This window comes from Perca fluviatilis, chromosome 21 (assembly GCF_010015445.1).
Source record: "Perca fluviatilis chromosome 21, GENO_Pfluv_1.0, whole genome shotgun sequence".
NCBI classification, from domain to species: domain Eukaryota; kingdom Metazoa; phylum Chordata; class Actinopteri; order Perciformes; family Percidae; genus Perca; species Perca fluviatilis.
The window spans coordinates 25,070,358-25,087,683 of NC_053132.1; positions in this window are offsets into that span (position 1 = coordinate 25,070,358).

Below are 17,326 nucleotides of genomic sequence, written 5' to 3' on the forward strand. Positions count from 1 at the left end.
TCTAAAGCAGTATTGGTAAACGAGTTGATATCAGATAATAACATTGATTTATTTTGTCTTACTGAAACCTGGCTGGGCCATGAAGACTATGTTAGTCTAAATGAAGCCACTCCTCCCAGCCATATTAATACTCAAATTCCTAGAGGCTCATGTTTAGTCCTTAAATCAGACCAAGTACTTCTTGTAGGTGATTTTAATATCCATGTGGACGTTGACAATGACAGCCTTAGTACTGCTTTCAACTCATTACTGGATTCAATCGGTTTCAGTCAGAGTGTGCACAAGGCGACGCACTGTTTTAACCACACCCTCGACCTTGTGCTGGCATATGGTATTGAAATTGAGGATTTAATAATATTTTCGCAGAATTCGGTATTATCAGATCATTCTTTAATCACTTTCGAATTCTTACTACCTGATTATATTAAATTAGATAAAAGCTCCTACACCAGATGCTTATCTGACAGTGCTATAGCTAAATTTAAAGAAGATATTCCAACAGCATTCGACTCTATGTCATGCCTTAACATAACAGAGGACCTGTATGTTAACCTCAGTCCCTCTCAAATTGATGCATTTGTAGACGGTGTTACGACATGCCTACGGACGACCTTAGACTCCGTCGCTCCCCTGAAAAAGAAGATGATGAAGCAAAGGAAACTAGCACCTTGGTATAACTCCCAAACTCGCAAATTAAAAACAAATCTCGCGAAACCTCGAATGTAAGTGGCGTTCCACCAAGGTGGAAGAATCTCGTTTGGATTGGCAAGAAAGTCTCAAAACCTATAGGAAGGCCCTAAGAAAGGCCAGATCAGACTATTACTCATCACTAATAGAAGAAAACAAGAACAACCCAAGGTTTCTTTTTCGCCCTGTCGCCAGGCTGACAGATAGCCACAGCTCTACGCCGCCATCTATTCCTCTAGCTCTGAGTAGTGATGACTTCGCGAGCTTCTTCAATGATAAAATTACAACAATTAGAGATAAAATTCAACACCTTTTACACTCAACTTCTAACGGTTCACCTTTAAACGCAGTGGGTTAGAAATAAAGACGAGTCTCGACATATACTTAGACTGCTTTTATCCTATAGACCTTCAACAATTAATGTTAAAGATATCCTCAGCTAAGCCATCTACCTGTCTCTTGGACCCCATCCCAACGAGACTACTCAAAGAAGCATTACCTGTGGTTAACACCTCATTACTAGATATGATCAATATGTCTCTATTAACAGGTTATGTACCACAGTCATTTAAAGTAGCTGTGATAAAACCTCTTCTGAAAAAACCCACCCTGGATCCTGAGGTCTTAGCAAACTATAGACCTATATCTAACCTTCCCTTTCTATCCAAGATCCTTGAGAAGGTGGTTGCTAATCAGTTATGTGATTTTCTACATAGCAATAGTTTATTTGATGACTTTCAATCAGGTTTAAGAAAGAATCATAGCACAGAGACGGCGGCGCACTAGAAATTACTAACGACCTTTTAACTGCTGCAGACAAAGGTCTTGTCTCATTCTTGTTTTACTAGATCTTAGTGCTGCATTTGACACTATTGACCATTCAATCCTGTTACAGAGATTGGAACACTTGGTTGGCATTAAAGGAATTGCTCTGAGTTGGTTTAGGTCCTATTTCTCTGATCGATCTCAATTTGTGAATGTTAATGATAAATCCTCCGAATGCAGCTAAAGTTAGCCATGGGGTTCCTCAAGGCTCAGTGCTTGGACCAATTCTATTCTCCTTATATATGCTTCCTCTAGGCAATATTATTAGAAAACACTCAATTAACTTTCACTGTTATGCGGATGACACCCAATTATACTTGTCAATCAAACCAGACGAAACCCGTCAGCTAGCTAAATTTCAAGCGTGCATTAAGGATATAAAATCCTGGATGACCTATAATTTTCTGATGTTAAACCCTAACAAAACTGAAGTTATTGTGCTGGGCCCTAAACACCTCCGAACTTCATTATCTAAAGATATAGCTACTCTGGATGGTGTTGCCCTGGCCTCCAGCACCACTGTTAGAAATTTAGGAGTTATCTTTGATCAGGATATATCCTTTAATGCCAATCTAAAACAAACCTCAAGAACAGCCTTTTTTCATCTTCGTAACATTGCCAAAATTAGGAATATCCTGTCTCAAAACGACGCTGAAAAACTAGTCCATGCATTTGTTACTTCCAGGCTGGACTATTGTAATTCCCTACTGTCAGGTTGCTCAAATAAGTCTCTTAAGACTCTCCAGCTGATCCAGAATGCTGCAGCGCGTGTTCTCACAAGAACTAAGAAAAGAGATCATATTTCTCCTGTATTAGCTTCTCTGCATTGGCTTCCTGTTGAATCCAGGATTGAGTTTAAAGTCCTTCTCTTGACCTACAAAGCTCTAAATGGTCTAGCACCATCATATCTAGAAGAGCTCCTAATACCCTATTGTCCCACTAGAGCACTGCGCTCCCAGAATGCAGAGTTACTGGTGGTACCTAGAGTCTCTAAAAGTAGAATGGGAGCTAGAGCCTTCAGTTATCAGGCTCCTCTCCTATGGAACCAGCTCCCGATCTGGGTTCGGGGGGCAGAAACTGTAATCGCTTTCAAGAATGAACTTAAAACTCTCCTATTTGATAAAGCTTATAGTTAGGGAGTGAGGAGTTGCAGTGTTCACCTAACTGGCCCAACTGCTTCTCTTCATAATTGTTAGATTAATAATACATAACAAAGTAGAGGGAGGCAGGCCAGCCAAGCCAGATCCGGCAGGGGGAGAGTTCTAAGCCCGAAAAAGCTACCTCTCCTTATGACCTGTCTCTCTTAGTTACCTGTTATAGTTACGCTGTTATAGTTCTAGACTGCCGGGGGACTTCCTTCCTTTGACACACTGAGCTGCTCTCTCCTCTCCCTTTCTATTACTGTTACTATTACTATTACTCAGCGATGCCCTGCAATGTCATGCTGCGTCCTGCTGAACCCTGCAGCTTCCCGCTACATCCAGTCACTGTTCCATTATTAATGTGACTACTATCGCCACTGTTCATCACACCCCCAACCGGCTCGTCAGACACCGCCTACCAAGAGCCTGGGTCTGTCCGAGGTTTCTTCCCAAGAGGGAGTTTTTCCTCACCACTGTCGCACTGCTTGCTCTTGAGGGAATTACTGGAATTGTTGGAATTGTTGGGGCTTTGTAAATTATAGAGTGTGGTCTAGACCTACTCTATCTGTAAAGTGTCTCGAGATAACTTATGTTATGATTTGATACTATAAATAAAATTGAATTGAATTGAATTGAATTGAAAGTGGCGGTGATATCTTTAGGATTCGTTGAGATACCTCGGTCCGTGCAGATGCTGTTGATAGCAGCTCTGGACTCGCTTTGTTTTAATTTCAGAGCCAGCAATTTGCTTGGTTTACAACCATTAAAATAGTAATTTTGCCTCACTCTGTGCATTTTGAATTCAGCTCTCCTTCTTAGCAAATAATTTAGCTCTGCTCAACTTGTGACTAGAAGAGTATGTGTAGATTTATAAAAAAAAGACTTTAAAGACTGCTACAGAGATTTACGTTCTTCCAACTCCACAATCCTTGCCTCTCTCTTTCTCTTCAAATTGACCGCAAAGGAAGATGTGAAATCTCTAATAAATCCTTTAGTTGCTTGCCAAATGAAACTGAGTCAGTATTGATTGATATAAACTCAGCCAGTTTGGCTCTAAACTAAACAAAATCTGTGTTCTGGAGAAGGGAGTTATTAAATTGCCAAAAACCTTAGAACTAGGTCTCAACCAGTTCTGAAATAGGATATGTGAAAAAACAAACCAGCCATGTAGGAGTAGTAAACAGATTATAAGATGAATGTTCTTTCTTTTCATCATGTTCTTTCAGTCTAATCAAATGTTCCTTTACAGCTTGGCTCCCAAATTCACATACTATGTTTCAACCAGCTATTAAGTTCTGAAATAGGCTATGTAAAAAGCACACCAGCCTAGTGAGAGTAATAAACATAAATTATAAACTGAACAGTCCGCGTCCATCATGTTTTCAGCCTAATTAAACATTCCTGTAAAGCTTAGCTGACAAACTTACATACACTGTACAGTACTCCAGATATGCTAATCCATAGCTGTTGGTTCCGCCAGCCCCAGCTCCAGCACCAGATGAGAGGTCCCCCCGCCATCCTCTGGGTCTGCTGACAGCACCCGGTCCTGCCACGAAGCGGCTCGTGTGGCTGTCACGTATCCGTATCCAGATCCCGACAGAACTACATTAGCTATAGTGAAGGCGAGCGCTCTCCCTCCGTTGGTCACTCCAGGACGGCCGGATAAATAAAAAAATTAAGATGCCTTTAGCATGTAACTTACGCTGTACTCCTATAAATTCCTGGCACTGCTGGACTCTAGTCAGGCTTAAAGCACAGCGTTGCATTGGAATCATGAATCGGGTCTTTCTGCTGTACTTGTCTCACCCCCTGAAGGATTGTTTGGTGGTCCTGGTATCTCAAACACCTGAAAATCAGCGTATGTGCCCTTGCCGTAGATTCGGTTTGCTCTGTCAACTTTGATGGTAGCCCTGTTCTGTAAGGAAGGGATCCACACCGGTAGCTGATTTTGCAGGAACCCAACTGGGTCATCTTTTTCGCTGCCCTCTTTCAGTCCAATGATGCATATGTTGTTACGCCGGGATCTGTCTTCCATTTCGGCTAGTTTATACTCAAATTTCTTCTGGTCATCAACACAGGCAGTCACCATGCTTCTCATCTGTCTGCTATTTTCCTGTGTCCTTTCCAGTTGTTGTACCAGGTCACATACCGTAGCTACCTGTCTTTCAAGCTCTGTCCTGATGTGTTGAAGCGAGGTATCAATTTCTGCTAACGCTTCCTTCACTGCGTTGCGGACCACTGATTGTAGCACATTTTGTTGCTTTTCCAGGACCTTGGTTATAACGTTCTCCATGTGTAGATCCATGTTAGCATCAGTAGCCATGCTAGCCGTCGCCACGTTGGTGGACTTCTGTGCTCAGGTAAACGGTAGCTAGACCTGTTTTTTTGCGCCTGCAGGCATTCCAATAAGTCACTGTGGTAACAAATAAAATGACTGACGTTGAATAAGAAAGAATAGACCTGGTTTCTCAATGAAAATGCGGAGGTGGGTGCGGAGCCTTAGTTCTGAGAAACCATTGCGATCGTCGGTCACTGATCGTCAGTGCTGAACTTTTTAAACAAAATATAAATACCTAGGGGTGGAGTAGTGATGACCGCATCACAGAAAGCCTACTCATAAAATGTAGACACAGATATCAAATCTCAATCCAAACTAAATTGGAAAGTTGGCAGCTCTGATCTGTACCTAGATACTAGATTAGATTTTAGATACTAAAAGGAAATAGCTCTACGGGAACTACCATTGACTGACAATTTGCATTGCCAAGTAATACAATTTGAATCACTTCTTCAGTGATTAAAAAAAGAAAACGGTTATTGTGTAATTGTGCACCTGAGGTGTATTGTCATCCTATTTTATCTGGTCATTCTATATAACATGTATTTAAGCTTTATCTGAACATTTATGACTGGTATCTAAGATTCAACAGGAGACCTCGGATGAACTTTACTTTCAGAAGACACCTCTCGAAACATCTGGGATGCATTATCAATGGGCCCTCCAAGACAGAGCCAGTTGGCATGAAGCCATTGGTCAAAGTATTGTTTCCTCCCCCATCTATGTTACACACATTATAGAATATATACCATGTTCAAACAAAGAAAGTCAGAGGACCACTGGAGAATCTGGGAAAACGGTCCTCTCCGATCTCTGCAGGGCTTGTAAATAGATGCTGATTTCTTGGATGTGAATAAACCTTTATAATCAAGAAACAGTGTCGGCGGATTCCTCAACACACAACATTACAGCATCGCTACCAAATACACCACACACCAAATCTTTGTAACAAATGGTATCAATCAAAGCAAAAACTGGTGCAACAACCTTCTGAACATAAGTGAGCTTTAGACTGGCTATCATAAACTCATATCACAATGTACTAAGCCCTTATACACGTTCCAATTTAGTTTAATTAATTAATCACTTCATTGTTTAATCTTCTCCCTGCAGACATGAGGGAGCCAGTGTTTGAGTTCATCCGGCCTCTAGTGGCCCACCCACAGGACAAATACCCTCATTGACAGCCCCTACGCTACCTGGACGGATACAGAGATGGAAAGGAGCACACATATGGAATATCTAACTATAAATCAGTGAATCTCTGTATGTGTGTATGTGTGTATGTGTGTATGTATGTGTGTGTGTGTGTGTGTGTGTGTGTGTGTGTGTGTGTGTGTGTGTGTGTGTGTGTGTGTGTGTGTGTGTGTGTGTGTGTGTGTGTGCGTGTGTGTGTGTGTGTGTGTGTGTGTCTTTGAAATATCCCATGAACCATTTGTCCAATCTAATTCATGCTTGGTTTCCTAGGTACCCAATGAACTTGGGGTTTGGAATTTGGAGCAGTTTGGACAGCGTTGGATATGCTCTGAGTGAAGTTAAGCTGGGCTTGCAAAGCCTATGCACCCTACCTTGATAGGCTCACAGCGAGCTCACATTAATAACTAATGGTTATATTTGTCAAAATGCCAAAAGTTAAATTTTGGACTTAAAGGTAAACTTACATACTTTATATATATATATATATATATAGAATACATTTTACAGATCAAAGTCTGTTCACAGGTCTTCCTTCATTTTTACTTCCACTTGTAAACGTAATAAAAAGTATGAACAGTGTAGTAGACACATCTCTGGCTATTCCTGCAGAGCCTACATGTGATCACTTCAAAACTAGTTAAGTGACTTCTACACTTGACTCACTTGATAAATGGTGGGTTAGTGCACGGATTGTTATGCGGTGGTGGATTATGGAAATGGATGGTTGACTTACTTAAAACGTAAATAAATAAATAAAAGGGTTGGTATTTGTAAAATTAGAGATGAGTTGTTGTTTATATTGATTATCCTGTTGTAAAAATATATGATATATAAAGAAATGAGTTAAAGTGAATGAGGGGTGGGAAACATACAAGCTTCGGCTTCATCCTTTTTTATTTTTTTATAAAATATTAAAGGAATACTTCACCGATTTAGCATTCAGCTTTGTATCAGTAGAAACCCGATAGTATTTCTGAATGACCGTGCTTCCCTCCCTCATGTCCCCCTGAGACGAGAGATCTCTGCATTTGGGGCCTGGAAAAAAATCTTCCGATGACCTAAAATGACGATTTTTGCGTCATCGGAAGACTTTTGGGCCAGAGGCAAGGACTACAGCCAATAGTAGGATCTACTTCCGCATGTTTTCAACACGCCCACAGGGGGTTGGACTGCCGAGTCTGGCCGAGGTATTCTGAATGAAAACGACTGTCAGCCATCTTGAAGCTTCGCTAAACAGGCTCTCGGTTTTCAGCAGAAAACATTTACAACAATTATCTGCATTCAAACTACCGGACGTGTGTACCACCGGGATACATCGCTACAGATCGGAGAATATGCAGGAAACGTTATTACAGACGGAAGACTCGGCACACTACGTGAGCTTCGCCTGCACGGAGACCAGCAGTGTCGCTAGCCGGCTAGGGGACATCCTCATCGGCTAGGTGGAAAGCTAACACTGTCCACCTGTCCCATCCATCCTGCTTGCAAGTGTTTGCTCATTAAACAACAAGCTGGACTACATCCTCCTTCAACGAAACTCCCAACGTGAGTTCAGAGACTGCTGTGTTTTTGTGGAAACATGCCTGAACAACAGTGTACCGGCACCGGGACTATCCAGCTACCAGGCTGCTCTCGCCGGCCCGTGGAGGTGGGCTGTGTTAAACGGACTGGTGTAGAAATAAAATCCAACTAGCTACTGCTAACTGCTGGTGGAGCTTGTGACTGTTAAATGCCGACCATTCGATATTCCACGCTAATTCACGGCTGTGCTTATATTCTGTGTTTAGCTACACCAATGCTAGTATGCGTTAGCTGAACTTTACAGATCCTGCTTGCAAGTGTCCACTCATTTAGACCACAAACTGGACTACATCCAACTTCAACGACACTCCAAACGTGAGTTCAGAGACTGCTGTGTTTTTGTTGTTGTGGAAACATGCCTGAATAGTTTACCGGACTGTCCAGCTACCAGGCCTGCTAGCCCTCCGAGCTAGAGATGCTCTGTCGCCGGATAAAAGAGGTGGGCTGTGTTAACACTGAGTGGTGCAGAAATGTGGTGATTTGTATCCATTTAACTGCTAACTGCTGGTGGAGTTTGTGACTGTTAAATGCCGACCGATCTACATTGCACGCTAATTCATGGCTGTGTTTATGCTCGGCGTTTACAGCCCACCAAGCGCTAATGCTAGTATGTTAGTTAGCTGAATTTACGGAGCCTATGAAGTGTGTTTACTAAATGTAGCCTGTTTCGTATGTCGTTTTTATATAATGTTTTTATATATTTTAAATGTGTAACACCACTTGAGTCACGCATGAAACGTTGTTTCGTGTATATGGTTGAAATGACAATAAAACATGCTTGAGTTGAGTTGAATGCCTCTGTCTGTCAAGCGGTAGGCGTGGCTTGGGAGTGGACTCAAAGCGAACGAAGCAGGTGCATTCTGGGATTTGGTGTTTTTCATCCATATAAGACCAAAACACATTTTCTGGCTTTTCTCGGCCTAGAAGGCACCAATTTCAATTTTCTTTTCACATTTCTACTACACAAGTGACCCAATTTAAAGATATATTCAGCTTTCCAGCGGTGAAATATTCCTTTAATTGTTATAGTATTTTTAATATTATTTGTAACACTGTATAGATATTGTTCATTTTCCTTTGGTGGGTTGCTACGGACTTTTTAATTTATAGTTATAGTGTATTTCTATGTATGTATATGCATGTGTATGTATGTGTATGTATATATGTGTGTGTATATACTGTATATATGTGTATATATACATATATATATGTATATATATACATATATATATATATATATATATATATATATATATATATATATATATATATATATATAAATGAAATGCGTCTCATTCTTCACACTAAACAAAGAATGTTTGTGACTCTAAAACTGGCTATTTAGCCCATTCTAAGCCTTAGAAGTGAGATAAATACAAGCCCAGTCTCAAGAATCCACCTTTTAAAATTGTGAGATGGGGTATCTCATAATGTTTCACTATTGCCATGCGGGTACAGATCCAAATGCAGAAAAGACATTTCTGAAATTTTTTTCTATTATTGAAATGACAGATATATAGGTATCTATAGGTATAGAAGTAGCTATAGCTGTTTAATATATGTAGAAGAGTAAAATTACAATAAATGAAGTACTGTAAATCAGAATAAACTGGTTTGGCCAGACCTTTCCTTCTTGTACAAAACAAATTGTCACAGGAATGGTTGAATCTCAACTAGCACTGACTCTCTGAAGAGGGAGCCAATTAGAGCTGATCAGCAACAGCTGTGCTACCTGCATGATGGGGTTTTAAACTGGCATGTGGCACAGTAAACATTTATTTTGGTGACTGAAGCAATGGGAGCTGTTTGGGCCTTTGTTATGTGTGTGCTGACTTTTTGGATTATCAAAGGTTATTTTATTAATTCAGTTTGAAGCTTGTATTTAGGAAATTTGTAGTGGAGTATAGCAAATGTAAAGAGTAATGTCATTTCTCAATTCCTGAAATGTACTTTTAGCTGTAACATGTTTGTGATACGTTAGCATATTTTTAGCATATTACCTAACTACAAGCTAGGTAATGTTATTATTGTAATCATAACGGACTCTCAAAAACTGCATAGTTAACTTTTTTTTTTTTTTCTTCTTTCAGTACAACTGGAAACCAATGAAGTGGAATGAGGCATCATTTGACCACTTGAACGAACCTAAAAAGCTCAAAACTGAGAATCTCTATCCACACAGCAGCGGGGCTGCCAACGGGACGTCCAGCGACAACCTGGCCGCCGATGCGACGTCCAGCGGCAACTAGGGGTATACCCGATCCGACTTTTTCAGTCCCGATACCGATACCGATGCCAGGGCTTTGTGTATCTGTCGATACCCGATACCGATCCGATACCGTTAATGAATTAATAATAAACTGTATACCTTCCACATCATACCTTCCTTCCACCATGTGGAAGACACTAAAGGCACCAGACCTTCCTAACTAAACATTACTTTCCTAACTAAGACAAAATAACATAGATGTAATTTATTGAATTCTAATTTATTTGTTATTTAAAAAACAATTGTGCATTCAAATCGAAAATATAATGTAATCAAACTTCTTAAAATAAATTTAAATACATAATAATGGGCCATCAATAATGGGCCACCTTTATATAGGTTTATAATGGCTTATTCTACTGTCAGGATTACATAGAATATCACAAAAACATGTTAATGTCATGTTTACTAAAAGCTTTGATTACTAAAGGGTTGGCTTGGCTCCACAACATTATACAATAACTTTAAATGAAGGGGAATCCATGAAATAGTTACAGAAGCTAAACTATTTGTATTGTGCAAACTGCAAAGCAGTAAAATAAACTCAAATCGTATGAATAGCCTACACATACAAACAACTTTAACACCATTTCCCTTTCAAAACTAACTAGTTGTAAGCTAGTACTGTATAACCACTACCTTGGCCACAGGTAAGTTAGGTTCTAGTAGTGTGGTTGTAGTGGGGGACTGAACGTAAGCTCGCTCCCGTCAGCCTCCTTCGCTGTTTGAATAACGTTAGTAGGTTGGCGGACGTATTTCAGCGGGGCAAGACATCTTAAATCCAGAGTTTTAATCATTGCTCGAACCCGTCTTTCTCAACGGTCTGTAGCGGGACCGGAGGTGGATTGCGTTCATAACGTTGCTCCGCTGCGCATGCTTGAAGTGACAGGTCTTTAACGTTAGCACAGTAACACGGCCGAGTAACGTTAGGAGCGACCGGGCAACAACCCCGTGGCTAAATTTTGTCCGGATTTGTTAGAAAGAAAAAAACTTGGGAACAACAGACGGCTCCTCTCTTTTGCACACGCTTGTTCTGGTGTATCTCCAGTCTTTCTTCATCCTCTAGCTAACTTTCTTCTAGGTTCTTGTGCAGTAGCGACCGTAGCCTCTCCCAGCTTAACAGACTGTTCTGCTACCTGGCTAGCTAGGCTAGCAGCTGTAATGTTACCCAGCATGCCATTCGGCAGTGTAGCTACATTTGTGAATGTAAAATTATTAGTGTTAGAAACTGTTTAAGTCTCAAATTGTTATATGCTATGGTGTTTTATCCTTTTAAGAGAGTTAGTTGTGGGTTATTAATTGTTGTGTTATAAAGTTACTACCATGAGTGAGAAGGGTATGCAGTTAACAGGGGCCCCGGTGCTGCGACGGAGTTTAAAAAAAAAACTGGCCCATGGATCTGTTAATTTTTCCGATCCACCGATCCAGCTATTTTTGCAATATCGGGGCTGATATCCGATCCAAATATCGGATCGGTGCACCCCTAGCGGCAACGTGACATCCAGCGACAATCTGGCCGACAACTTGATGTCCAGCGACAACTTGGCCGACAACTTGATGTCCAGCAACAACCTGGCTGCCAACGCGACGTCCAGTGACAACCTGGCCGCCAACCTGACGTCCAGTGCCAACAAATGGGTGTGAGGAACCATGCAACTAAGTTGATTTGTTTGTGGTTGTACTTGCTTATTTCAAATAAAACTGATTTTTATTTTATTTTTTTATTTTATTTCTGATAAATTACAGTCCATATGAATAGAACATCATGGAAGCTGGCAGTGCTCCTCAGGGCTTCTTTTAGGTGGAAAACTGGTTTGTCCTTTAGCCACAGAAGGGAAACTTTTCATGTAATCCTCATGAATGCTGCATAGACATGCTTGTCCAGCCTGACGGTTCTGTTGTACATTCTATGATTCGTCACATCAGTTACCAAGCCTTACACCAGACTCTACTCTTTCAAACCTGCATCTGGGAATAATTCCCCAGAATGGAAAGTAGATTGCAAATGGTGTGGAAACACACCTATCCTGATGACAATATATATTTTTACTTGCGTCACTGTTCAATATTGTTGTGGTTTGCCATGCCACAAAAAGGTTGTCATATTCACAGACCCTATATTTTATTTTCTCATACTTGCTTATGATGAGCTCAAACTGGATTTTTAGGAAAGTATATACATGTAAGGTAAAATTAAGAAGCTTAGGGGGAAACACTAACACTGTTTCAATTTTGAGTTTTTGGGCCGTTTTGCATACATAACTTTCAGACTAGTGGGAAAAACAATTTAAAGTATTTTTTTTACTTCACTTTGTCTTTTTGTCTGTAGATTTCTCCTACATTAACCAAAAGTTAACATAACTTGAATTTTACAGTATTTTAACTACAACCGTTAATATACTATTCTACTTGACTGTAGTCTTTTCCTATTGGTTGGCTAGGGCCAGGTCCTCTTTGTGCAGCAATTCCTGGTCCAATGCCTTCTCAAGTTTCCTTCTGAGGGGAGGAACTTCCTTGTAAATGATACGCCTACCCCATCGACAGTGTCTGCCTTCCATTGGAATGTTGTGTTAAAATGTGACAAACTCTGGTTAAAATATCAAATTAAAAGCAAAGATTTGATCTGTGCTCCTATAATATTGATTGGCATGTTTATCATCTGCAAATGAGATTCCCAGGTCCCGCTACCTCCCAGACACATCTCCTCACTCTTTAGACAAAGAACTGGCAATGAGCCAGCTCTTACTGCACCGGGCACTTGGCACTGAGGGCTGCTGATTCGACTAAAAAAAGTCAGCAACTCTCCAGTCAGCAAGGAAAGTCCCTGGGCTGTCCCAGAAATAAAACCATCCAATCAGACTTCCTAGCAACATTCTCTAAAAATCCTTATTGGAGGATCTCCTCCTGTGAAACAATCCCCTTTTGGAAAATACAAGGCAAATGCAAGACAAAGAAATCCTGTGCTCTGTGCTCTCCCTACATCTGCATTATGAGTCCAACTGAAGTCAAACTGAAACATTCCATTATATAGAAAGAAAGTAATTGTAACCGATTGATCATATCATGCAGAAAGTCATAACTAATTGTTTTTATAATTCTAATATAAAAAGTAATTATAAATGATTGCATTTACTATTTATAATATAGAAAGTCATTATGAATGATTGCATTTACTCAGGGCCTTGGTGTGTCCTTGTTTTTTTTAACTTAGGCACTTTGCATGTTAATTTGTATTTAATTCTTCACAAATTCCCTCCTTTCACACCATTTATGGTGTGAACATCTATGTATAATCAATGGTATATAAAAGTAAATAATGTAGGATAAACATAAAGGTAAAGATGTAGAGAATTAAAAAAACATAAAATCGTGATATATAAAAAGCATGCAGTAATGGAAGGCTTGAGCCAGTGTTTGATCAAACTAAACACACTAAATCAAACAAAGAAAACACAATATTTCAAACAGTATGGCAGTGTAGGTTTCAAACAATTAACACAATCTTTTAAATTCTCCCACTAACAGTAAAATATAACAAATTACCACAGACATAGTAAATACAATTGAGTACACAATGATCTTTGCTAAACAATTTCTTCTAGAAAGTTTGTTTTTAGCCTTCTTCAGTTTGGTTGTTCTTATTCTGTCAAGGGTGAATTTTCTGTGATAAAATCACACTCTCATTAGACTACAGACACAATTTTGTCCTGTTGCGCTGTTTCTCTTTATTACATTTTTTGGAATCAGATTGTCACTACTTGAACTTCTTCCCAATTGGACGGGAGGGGGCGTTGGCATGTGCACAATGTGAGGGGGTGACTACTCCTATTTTTGCTCTTACTTTCAGGGCATGGGATGAGCGCTCAACCACTTCCCACAGTCCTGTCCACCTGGCTTTCTCTTGAGGACTTTCACCCTTACCAGGCATCTCCAGCGTCTCAACTGCTTCTCCAGGAGTCTCGTCCGCGTTCTGGACCTGTAGATAAAACTTGTGTGATGATAGTGAGGGCTTTCATATAATCATCTACCTCAATTTGCCACAAATCCAACAAAGGACCATGTCCACCTTCCCTGGGTGGGGCTGGCATAGGTCTTCCCGTCAACAACTCATGGGGAGATAGTTGAGTTTTCCCGCTTTGGGATGACCTCATAGACATCAATGCCAGGGGCAACGCATCCACCAGTTTTAAGAATTGTATGGACAGACATGAGGACACTGTCACCTTGACATTAAACCTTTGACCTACAAAGTCTCATCAGTTCATCTGCGAGTTCAAGTGGATGGTTGTGCAACAATTCAAGAAGTTCCCTCCAGGGGGTCCTGTGTTATTGCATTCACAAGAATGGGAAGTGCGTACGTATGTAGAGATGGACGGACAACCCAAGAGCATAATACTTTTGGATAGCGCTGGCGCCGAGACATAACAAGAGACAAAGAAAGAAGTCGGGGAGACAGAGTAAAGCCCTGACAGAATGGAGAACTAGAGACAAAAGCTGTGAAATAGTGCCAAATGTGTCCAGAAGAATAGGGAAAAAACTAGAACTATAAAAGACAAACCTTTTCTAAATAATCTTTATTGTGCTCACTTTAGCTCAAAGGTTGTGCTTTAATACATCACTGAAGTGAGCACACTAATGAGTAGCACACTGGTGCAATTTGTTTACCTTGTCATGAGCGAAAGCCTTTTTCCCAGCTAAAAGAAAACAAGGCACTCTTCTGAAAACGCACAGCTGGGAGTGTTTGAGAGCACTTTTGAGGTGCTGGGAATGCTTGAGATCTCTTTTGAGGTGCAGCGTGTATTTTCTGCTGAGATAATTCCTGTGTGTTTAGGTGTGAGCCCAAATAGTCGACAAGAGACAAAAACAAGACACAGTGATCAGGCGGTGGAGCCGGGGTATCGAAGACCCCGTCCATGCAACCGAAGGATATGATCAAAACCTGTAAACAGCCCAACCATTTACCAATCACATCACTGGAAACTCATCATTACAACAGGGTCCTGACAGGGTAGTGGATGTTGATTTGTCATTATGGACAGTAAACCTCCAGAACAAGATTTGTCTGGATAATACTACTTTTTCTAGGTACTGTCACCAACTTCTCCAGCAGTTATATCATGATTCATCTCACCATGGACCTCAGGTTGAGGATCATAATCTCTTGTTGGATCACCCTTTCAGAGTGACTACAATTGCGTTACGAGCAAAAGACATTTAGCAGAGGATGGTTTCGATCCATCGACCTCTGGGTTATGGGCCCAGCACGCTTCCGCCACCACATCTGCTGAAATTCACCCCAGATGGGACTTGAACCCACAATCCCTGGCTTAGGAGGCCAGTGCCTTATCCATTAGGCTCCATGGGGCTTTACAGCCAACAAGTTCACCAGTTCAGGACAGATACATATACAGTTCTGGAGAAGTACTGGCACAGTAACCTTGTGTGGTTGTGTATGCCATATTTAAAGTGATTCCCTCTAGGCGTTCAGAGATATCGCATTCATAAGAATCGGATGGACAGACATGGGGACACCGTCACCTTGACATTAAACCCTTGACCTCCAAAATCTCATCACTTCATTTGCGAGTTCAAGTGGATGTTTGTGCAACATTTCAAGAAGTTCCCTCCAGGGGGTCCTGTTCACAAGAATGGGAAGTGCGTACGTATGTAGAGATGGACGGACGACCCAAAAGCATAATACTTCTGGCGGCTAAGCTAGGCGCAGACATAACAAGAGACAAAGAAAGAGGTCGGGGAGACAGAGTAAAGCCCTGACAGAATTGAGAACTAGATACAAAAGCTGTGAAATAGTGCTAAATGTGTCCAGAAGAATAGGAAAAAAACTAGAACTATAAAAGAAAAACCTTTTGTAGAACTATAAAAGACAAACAAGGCCCTCTTCTGAAAACGCACAGCTGGGAGTGCTTGAGAGCGCTTTTGAGGTGCTGGGAGTGCTTGAGATCGCTTTTGAGGTGCAGCGTGTATTTTCCCCTGAGATAATTCCTGTGTGTTTAGGTGTGAGCCCAAATAGTCGACAAAAGACAAAAACAAGACACAGTGATCAGGCGGTGGAGCCGGGGTATCGACGTCCCGTCCATGCAACCGAAGGATATGATCAAAACCTGTAAACAGCCCAACCACTTACCAATCACATCACTGGAAACTCATCATTAGTACAGGGTCCTGACAGGGTAGTGGATGTTGATTTGTCAATATGGACAGTAAACCTCCAGAACAAGATTTGTCTGGATAATACTACTTTTTCTAGGTACTGTCACCAACTTCTCCAGCAGTTATATCATGATTCATCTCACCATGGACCTCAGGTTGAGGATCATAATCTCTTGTTGGATCACCCTTTCAGAGTGACTACAATTGCGTTACGAGCAAAAGACATTTAGCAGAGAAAGTTTTCGATCCATCGACCTCTGGGTTATGGGCCCAGCACGCTTCCGCTGCGCCACTCTGCTGAAAATCACCCCAGATGGGACTTGAACCCACAATCCCTGTCTTAGTGCCTTATCAATTAGGCCACTGGGGCTTTACAGCCAACAAGTTCACCAGTTCAGGACAGATACATATACAGTTCTGGAGAAGTACTGGCACAGTAACCTTGTGTGGTTGTGTATGCCATATTTAAAAGTGATTCCCTCTAGGCGTTCAGAGATATCGCATTCATAAGAATCGGATGGACAGACATGGGGACACCGTCACCTTGACATTAAACCCTTGACCTCCAAAATCTCATCACTTCATTTGCGAGTTCAAGTGGATGTTTGTGCAACATTTCAAGAAGTTCCCTCCGGGGGGTCCTGTTCACAAGAATGGGAAGTGCGTACGTATGTAGAGATGGACGGACGACCCAAAAGCATAATACTTCTGGCAGCGGCTAAGCGGTACGAAGACATAACAAGAGACAAAGAAAGAGTTCGGGGAGACAGAGTAAAGCCCTGACAGAATTGAGAACTAGATACAAAAGCTGTGAAATAGTGCTAAATGTGTCCAGAAGAATAGGAAAAAAAATAGAACTATAAAAGAAAAACCTTTTTTAAGAACTATAAAAGACAAACAAGGCCCTCTTCTTAAAACGCACAGCTGGGAGTGCTTGAGAGCGCTTTTGAGGTGCTGGGAGTGCTTGAGATCGCTTTTGAGGTGCAGCGTGTATTTTCCCCTGAGATAATTCCTGTGTGTTTAGGTGTGAGCCCAAATAGTCGACAAAAGACAAAAACAAGACACAGTGATCAGGCGGTGGAGCCGGGGTATCGACGTCCCGTCCATGCAACCGAA